We start from the raw sequence: 9983 nt of genomic DNA, 5'->3' as shown, positions 1-9983 counted from the left end.
GAGGCTGGTATCGACCGTCGAATGCCTGATACAACGAAACTGACGGCTCAAGATGGAGTTAGGTGCTGTAGTGTTAGACAAGAGCTTCAGACTTTGATGTACTGGCGATGCTGCGACCATTGGATTCAGATGTGATCCAATCTGACGGCTGACGAAGGAGACGGGTATGGATATTGGAAATGGGTTTGGGTAAGGGTTTTGGACCTTGGGTATGCCAAGCCCATATCTTCTTTAAGAACAATTCTTCCTTGTTAAGCCCATTTCTATCCTTTTGGTCTTGTGCACAACATTCTTCGCGGCTTCCTTGCGTAATTCCTCTCGACTTTTCACTACTTTTCTGCTCTTTTCGCTCCGCAATTCATCCAAACTTTATTTACAACCTAAAAATGCAAAATTAATTAATAAAAATATTTATTCTTGAAAACAATGAAAATACAGAATATGTGATAAAATGTAGAATTAATGCACAAAAGATGAGTTAAATGCCAAGAAAAATATATAGAAATATGCAATTTTTAGCACTCATCACCTCCAAACGATCACTCGAAGATGGCTAGACATGCATCTATTTTAAGACGCTTAATCGTGACTTACTCCGTTAAGCCTTAAAACAGCGATGCTTCACACATGCTGATTATATTCGATGCATTACCTGCATAGAATACACACGATATTTCACAAGTATCGACTTCCTAAATAACTTAGTTATTTAGTCTAGCATCGCATGCTACTTTTTGTGGATCCCACGATCCACACATTCGAGACATCAAACATGTCACAAACTGGGGGATACTTACTAGGGTATTGGTCTGGCGGTTTACAGCGTGCATCGCACAACGTGCCATCACAAGAACGTGTCAGGAAGACATGGACGGTTAGTGATGATGGGAGAAGTGGGCAAAGACTGATCGTGTGACACTAACACACGCAATTCCACTACTTCATCACTCCACTTCCTCCACTTCCCATGAGAGACGTGGGTTAGGCTCAACGAATTGTATAAATAGGTTCTCCTCCCTATTTTCAAGACAGAACAAGATAACAGAAACCAAGTGTTGATACAATCGTATCCAAACACCAAAACTGATAGCTTACATTCTGCAAGCCAGTTCAGCTTTCTGATACAAGTCATACACAACTAACACCTCCGATCTCAACACCTTCTTCGCTTCCCTCCCTAAGATCAACTCCATCTCCTTCACTTTGTGACCGAAGCAAGTCTGGAATGGCCATTTCTTGGTTTAGGCCAGAGTTGCATAGATTGATTTCTCGAATCAAAAGCATTCCCGTGCAGTGCATTTGTTTAGGGTTTAGATTCATTTCTCATCCGCACACCCCAAATTACCAAAACCGGCAGAAATAGTTTTCACCCATAAACAATTGGGGACCACAGTGGGAGATTAATCTGTCGGTTGCAAAATTGAATTCTCAATATTCATTATAACCTTCTCGATTTTGGGGACAAAGCTTGGTTTCGATTCAATCGTTAACCTATTCGTTTTTCGGTTTTCATCTCGATTTTCATCTCACAATGTATCTTCGTCCACTAGATTCTTCGAAAACCATATATGATTTAGATATCATGGGAAGTGTGGCTAGAATGCTGGAGGATGTCCTGACAAATCAAGCTGGTATCGCTAGAAGGCAGAGCGAAACATTCCGTCTTTTGAACGATATAACAGCCCAATTACAAGAAGGATCGGTAGGCATTTACCCAGACGGTGCAAGAAACGTTGAATCCTTATCTAGAAGTCATGCCTTTACCAGCGGAGATGCAGAGATAGCGCATAGCCACAGGGGACTTAGGAGAGACGAGCAACATGGTCCAGATGGCAACAGAGACTCGAGACAACTCCGTAGAAGGAAAGACTTGTCCGGGATGCCACATCTACCGGATAAAGAAAGGGATCCTGCAGCTTACGGAGCCTTGATGGAAGATTCGTACCTCAAAACTCTTGCCGAAGCTCAGAAGACTGCCCAATCCACAACGACCTTTCATCCAGGTGAAGAAATGCTCGAGGAGAGAGATATCAGTCAAAGAACACGTGAGTACAGAGGATGGGAGCGTTCAATTCATTCACCCAGCAGTGATATTATGACGCCTTCCGCATTCCGTCACCCAATCAAGCGATCCGCAGATATGATGACACACACTGGTCTTCCAACTCCGTCTCCGAAGCGTGCTTCACATCAAAGCCACATAGAGACGTCATGACGTCCACTAGCGCAAGAAAAGCTAGACTCAAGGTATCTACATTTCCCGTTCCCAATGAAAAAGATTTTGGAGATGCTAGAGGCATGGGTACGAAACAGAGAGGTGGAGCTACCTCCTGTATGGTGTCCACCGACCGATCTAGAAATAATTGATCCAAGATATCGTCATTATCACTGATTCCTTCACCACCCCACCAGTGAATGCAACACCTTGAAGCGCATTTTTCAGAAGAAACTTAATTCAGAAGAGTAGCTTTCCCTCTCTGAAAATTAGTGTAGAAGATTTCCTTGGAGAGGTTGCTCGGGAAGATTCAGTTTCGTGCAAATGAGGCTCCAAAGAGCAAGTAAGTTCTATCAAACAATTTTACGAGAAAGATAGTTTTAGAATTTACTTGGGACTTGGCATCCCACACGTGGAGAAAGAAATTCAATGATCAAACACCATGCTTGTTTCCCTTCATGTTTCCTTTTTCACACGATATTTACAATTTCATGAGACATGTATAATCATTCGTAACCAAGACGCAAATTCTATTAGAATAATCTCTTTCAGAAAATCAATTGGTCACAAAACTATCTCAAAAAATAAACCAGTTCAAAATTCAACCACCTATTAGTTCAAAACCTGAAATCAAATTGTGAAAGGAAATCCTCACAATCACTCAAAAGCATCTAAAGAAAGAACATAAGCAGGCGGCACGAATCCTTCAAGGAAAGTCCTTCAGCAGCAACTCATCCTTCTGAGTAAGAGCGGATTTCATCCTTTGGAGTGCGGCCTGTTTCAGCTTCAATTCCTTAGACAACTTTTCAACCTCTTCTTCCTGGCGAGCAATACAGTCTGCAGAAGGAACTCCGTTTTGCAATTTCTGAAGCTCCTGGATTTCAGAGAACCCTTTGAAGAACCAAGGAGCGTTGAAGTCGTACTGCACAAACATGTCCCGATGGCCCTTCCAGTCTTCAATCATCTCCTCAGAAACGGTTCGACCAGTCGTGACGCTCATCCCGTGAATGGAGAATAAAATTTCTTGGACGCGGTTGACTAATGCAAGGCGACTTTTTAGCTTCGTGGTGGTAGCAATGTGGCCATGCTTCTTCCATATCACCGTGTATAACTCCTCGAACTGATCCGGCACACGGAATCCCCCAACCAACACATGACCTGCATGAGGGGTATCGAAGGGAGGATCGAAGATAGCACCAGGAACAACAGGTTGCATTACCAATGCTTCACCAGTCACAGGAGGCATTTCAGAAGAAGTTACCATGACGGCTTCATCATTTGGAACCTGCTCAGGAAATTCCGTCTCAACAATCACAGATGTTGTTTCTCCTGCATTCCTCCTGATGTTTGCTTCACTTTGAAGGCTGATTTATGTCACGTCCTCATCTACAAGTTCAAAGAAACGCTCTGACACAATGTCGTTCTGGGAAACGTTTCCTGCATCAACCATTGAGCCTGCATCAACCATTGAGCCTGCATCATCCTTTTCATCATCGCCAAGAGGATCAGTATCGCCAGACTTCTCATGAAGACCAGTATCGCCAGACCTCTCGTTATGACTACGAGCCAGTCTTGCGAAAGCATTTTCTTTCGAGATTCCCTGATCGCCAACAAAGGATTACCTTTAGTGAAAGTCGCTCAGGAAGAACGAAACCAAGGGATCAAACAGAAAGAAATTTAAATACCTGCGTATTGGAGGAATTGAGGATCACCGAACCACATGCCTGCTTCTTAGACCGCACTCCTTCTTGGGGACTGCAGTCATCAGCTCTGGTTCGTTTACCTGGGAGTGGTTTCAATCGAGGATGCTCCTCCAAGACGTCAGAAGATGGCTTGCCGCGGGAATCTGTCACAACCTCCTCCGAGAATTTCTGAAAGGTTAACAATTGCTCCCTCCAAAATTCCTTATACCTGCTAGTTACCGTCGTGTTTCTTACGATGGGAAGGAAAGGAAGGCTCTGCACTGACGAAAATGTGTCAGCATTAAGAATGTCCAGGAAAAGTTCTTTTGGAGCCTTCAACGGACGAAGAAATGGAACACCCTGGTCAAATCCCATTTTCCGAGCAGCCCTGTCAATATTGTACGGTGTCACGGTAAATTCTTCATCAAATAAAGACGGGACATATCCCGGAGTGCAGCTTCGCAAGTAAATAAGTTCCCCAAGACTCGCGGTTTCTGCATCAATACGCAACACAGCATCAGGAACAGTAGCAAAAGCCTTTGGATGAACAATGGAAGGGTGAATCGGCCCCCATGGACGAAAATTTATGGAGGACAAATTGTCGAAGACATCCACAAGCTTCACACCGGTTTTTGGACGTCTCTTCTGCCAACGAAGTATTCTCGAACCACCATACAAACTGCTGATTGAAGTTGCAGGAACAGGAACATAATTTTTGAAATTTTCCCACAAAAACGCCTGAAGAAAAGCAATGTGGATATGCGACTCCACCTTCTTATACCCATTGGAAGCATGCATGTCCGTCGCTAAGGCGTCCAGATGAGAATACAGTGATCCAAGAAACAAGGCACCTAGGGGAAGGACCTCACCTTTTGCCAGCTTTATAGTAAACATGAAGAGGTCACCTCTTATGGTCTTCCTTCCAGAACCATCGTCAAATATGTCTCTGGATAACCACAAAGACAGGAATGCAATCACGCTGAGCTCGTCTTCCAACTCCTGACCGGGTTTCGGGTCTGCAGGAGACCACTCCGACACCCACCAAGTGTAAAATCATTTCGTGTCTTTCTTATCCTTCTCTAGATCATCGAATTCTCCCGCCTTTCGAAGTATAACATTATAAGACCGACGTTCTGCATCAGTAAGTTTGTAAAAGAAGCTTCCAGCAAAAGGCAGGTTCATTAATGCAGCTACGCTTTCCAGAGAAATGGTCATCTCTCCCGATCTGTATACATATGTATGAGTAGAAGGACGCCACCGAGAAATGAAAGTGATCAATCCTGCAACATCTTTCTTAATCTGAAGAATGGCAGACGCCATGACCGCATCAAGGATTTGCGCCTTAACCAAATTAGCTTTAATCCTTTTATTACTCAGCATGTGTCTCATCCATCCTTCTTAAGAGCCCAGCAGAGTGTGACAATTCTTGAAGTCAATAGGTGAAGGAGGATATTCATTTCTCCGAAGACAGAATCTCATCACAAGTGTTGAAGAAGAGGATGGATCAGCTTCCATATTTTCTGAACCAGAGAGCAGGACTATCTTATGAGAAGGATGTATTCTAATGTTCGTAAAAGGCACGGTGAACAACTCATCATCTATATTCGGCATATTTTTGAAGCTGTCAACACTCCCTGACTTGGCACCAGCATTATCCCCAGAAGACATTTCAACATGAGTCTTTTTGTTTATCCTACAAAAGACAAGAGTAGGGTTGCACATACTCCGGTACGGCCCGATTCTCTTATGGAACCGGTCCCTGTACTTGGTGTTGGCCGGTACCTTCTTTTGAGGACCGGTACCTGTACATGTACCTGGTGTTGTACCGGTCCTCCGGTACCATTCCGGTACAAGTCCGGTACCGGGTTTTTACCTATTAGCTATTACAGTTTCAAATCAAAAAGAAAAAAACTTCATAAGTTCTTCCATACTATGACAGGAACCCTATATTAGCTATTACAGTTTCAAATCAAAAAGAAAAAACTTCATAAGTTCTTCCATACTATGACAGGAACCCTAACTTTACCAATATAACCCATACAAATACAAATATACAATGATTCAACGACTCACATAAACTTCAATTTGACATAAACCCACCCTAACTTTACCAATTTCTTATACAATGATTCAATGACTCACACAGAAACTTCATCAAAGTAAACAAAGATTCAAAATTAATTATAAAATTAGATTCATTCATTCACCACTACCAAGACCCAAATTACAAACTGAAACACCATTAAAACACAATTCCTGAAACACCATCAGCAATAATCATCTCTTCCAATTCTTCTAATCCTCAATTGAATCTTCTCAAATCGAACCATTAATTCATCATCAATTCAAACCCATTATTCAGCAAACTCTAACATTCCTTTGTTATCTTCAATTTATCGATTTTCCATTAACAACAACTTCCTTCAAAACCCTAACTTTCAATTCCAGAAACCTTAAACCAATCCAACTGAGATTCAAACATGCAAGTACCCAATCTCTGCAATTATCTCATAGACGAATTTTTCATTGTAAACAATCAGAAAAGAATTTAGGAACAATCAAAAAAATCGATCTCAAATAAACCCTAAATCAGATTCAAACATATGCAATTAAACATATTAATTAAACATGCAATCAATTTTTAAGAACCCTAAGTTAATCAAATCGAACTCAGCTAGAGTTTAAGAACCCTAAATCGATTTTGGGTTCTTGACTGAAGAATAAGGTAAAAGAAGAGGACGAATTAGGTGTTCTGATGATGGTGTGGCTGTTGTTCTTGAGCGAAGACGGGAAAGATTTGTCGAATCGAAGGTTAAAATTGATGAATGAATGAAGGTTGGTCTTTAGGGAAACAAAGAAGAAGAAGAGAAAAAAAGAAGAAAAGAAAAATGACGAGAGAAAGAGTAACTCTCGAAGATATAATAGATTCTCTAAACCTAGGATAGACGGATAGTATTAGAAAAAAAATCTCAACGACTTATATCAACCGGTACTTATGGTCCGGTTCCAGTCCGGTCCGCCCCAAGAACCGGTCCATGTACCGGTCTATCCCGGTCCTCAATTTCCAGTACCGGTCCCTGTACCGGTTACACCGGTTCTGGTTCGGTTCCAGTCCGGTATTTCCGGTTCCAGTTCGGTCCAGGTCATGTCAACCGGTTCTTGTGCAGCCCTAGACAAGAGATTCAGTACTTGTATGAAAACGCATGGGATGTATAGTCACACACGACAGAACACACATTCACGTTGGAGTACACAAGGCTGGGACAATCATACAAGCAAGGATGGTATTGAGCCACAAACAAGGCTGGTATTGAGCCACAAACAATGTTGGTATTGGGTCCAAACAAGGCTGGTATTGAACCACGTCAGCAAACGAGGCCGGTGTTAGTAAATTCCACGAAGCCGGTCGAGATTACAAGGCTAGAATCCATCACGCAAGCAAGACTATCATGTCACGCAAGTAGGCAGGTATTGGGTCACATCAGTCCGGTATTGGTCAAAGCCGATCAAGGTCACAAGTCTGGTATTGGGCCACGTCAGCAAGCAAGGCCGGTCAAGGTCACGAAGCTGGTATGGGGTCGATGTTCAATCAGGCGTATATAGTGGGACTCACGTTCAACCGAGCATATATGGTGGGGCCCACATTCATTTGCACGTATTATAACACGGTTTTCTTTATTCATGGGAGTCGTGTTTACGAAATCCAAGCCAAGGGTTTTTTCAAGCTATAACCTAAAAGCTAGGTTTGGCATGCAACAATGGAAAAAGAAGCAAAAAAACAACATATTCATGGATTCACGGCTTGTTTACTAAGCAATCCTAGCAATATCGGCCGTTTTGCTATCAACTTCGGTGAGGAACTAATCATGATATGTCTTGCAAAAGAGGTTTACCTAAAAAGCTAGGGTTTTACCTTCAAAAGAAAACAAAAAACGGGAAGCTTACCTTGCTGCGGACGAATGGACGGCGGCAGCGACGGCAAGCTCCAGCGGCAACGTTGTCGGCGGCGTGATCGGCGGCCGTGAAGGTCACGGGCGGGAGCTCCACACGCCAAAAAAAAAAATCGTGAGGAAAGAAAAAGGGTCGGTCCCTTTTATAAACAAATAATTGGGAGAATCCCAATAGAACAAGGATTCCTCTTTTGATTGGATTCCTCTTTTGATTCAAACACCCAAGGAAGGAAACCGGTCCCACCAAAGGATTCCATGCTTGCACGACGGCATTTACATGGACAACTACTAGCGTTCGGTCAAAGTTCTTCCGGATAAACTTTCTTTATCCTGTCTTTCTCACATAAGTATGCCACCATCTCATGCCTACCCCACAATAGTGTAACCATTATGTTCTAGGCAGGGGACTTAATGTTGATGGTGGATTTTCATTAAAGGCTAAAATTGAAAAGGCCGAAATTGTGCGCTAACAACCTGCAAAGGATAAAGCCACTGATAAAATGGTGAATACTTCCTCACTATAAAATTATAGCATTCTCAATTAATGCATGACCAGCCTTGTACTTTTGTACTGCTCCAGTCTCATTATTGGTGCGGCATGACGACTGAGTGTTGCTCTCAGCAGAGCAACACGAATCTCAAGCGTTAATAATGAAGCATATACGAAATACCCGTACATGCTGCAATTCTCGGAGTGTTATACTAACCCGATCGAGCATCTGGACTGTCTACGACAGTCTTGGAAATAATCACGACCACACAAGTCGGCCACAAAGGTGCAAAGTCACGCCTGACAAAATAATCACCAAACGCCAGCCCAGAATGGATATCCAGACTGGTGTGGATAAGCTTGGAAAAGCTTGTGCGCACAAGACCGCCTATGGCAGTCTCAAATTCATCACGACCGTCCAACTTCACCAGCATGGTTGGACGGCGTAGATTATCCCATGACCGGTTAGACAAAGCTTGTCTTGTACACCGGCGGACCTTTTTCCTACCTGCATGACCGACTCTTCCCTAACCTGACCAGATTGCAATATACGATTTTCCGAAATTGGGTCAGCATGGAGAATTGAGGGTCGCCGAAAAGTCCACTAAAAACCTAAAATTGATCACGACCATCCAACTTCACCAGCATGGTTGGACGGCTTAGATCAATCCTGAGGTGGTCGGACATATACCACCATGCTCACCATCGACCCAGCAAGGGTCCCATACGGTCGTCCTCTCCGGATGAGGTATGTATCACATGTTTTCGGTTAGCCAAACATGCATGCACACGACCGGCCAAGAAACCCTAATTAGGGTTTGTGTCGCAAATCGATCACGAGCGTCCATTTTCTCCTGCTCGAATGAAGAGTCCATGAATAGACTAAGCAAGTCCGGTGAGTATCAACATGATCACTATGGGCCCATCTATCTCCACACCCGATCGGCCAAGGCATACCATGGCTGGTTGCCTCGTTTCGCACGCCCAAACTAGGTGTGGTCACACTTCCCAATGGAAAACCAATCTCGACCACTCAACTTCGCCGGACAAATTGAGTGGCTTAGATCACGTTTCTATGGGGCAATAAGGTACAGCCGTGTACACCAGCCCGCCGTCTGCACACCTGACTAATCGGCCAAGACCGACCAGGCTTGGTCGTCTCGAAACGCGCGCCCGAAGCAGGCATGACGCGCAGCCTTTGCGGCATGAGATTTCTGTCGCAAATCAATCTCAACCATTCCTCTTTTTCTGACAAATTCAGTGGTCTAGATTGCACCTTCATGAGACAGTGAGGTATAGGCGCCTACACCAGCATGTCGTCTACATGCATGCCCGATCGGCCCTGCCAAATATGTCTCCCATGCTTGGATTCGACCAAGCTAAAGGTTGGTGTTTGAGCACCTCCTAAACCCTAATCCAACGGTCGCAGATGTGGGTCACAATCCATCTCGTCCGTCCAACTTCACTAGATTGTACGGACAACCTAAGATAGGAGTTAGGCGACCAGTGAGGCATCACCACAATCACCGTCCACCACTCTTCCACACAAAGTGATCGGCCAAGTCAGGACTTACCTGTACAGCCTCCAAACGATCACTCGAAGATGGATAGACATGCATCTATTTTAAGACGCTTAACCGTGACTT

Source organism: Papaver somniferum, chromosome 7 (genome assembly GCF_003573695.1).
Source record: "Papaver somniferum cultivar HN1 chromosome 7, ASM357369v1, whole genome shotgun sequence".
In the NCBI taxonomy this organism is placed as follows: Eukaryota; Viridiplantae; Streptophyta; class Magnoliopsida; order Ranunculales; family Papaveraceae; genus Papaver; species Papaver somniferum.
This window is presented reverse-complemented; position numbering follows the sequence as displayed.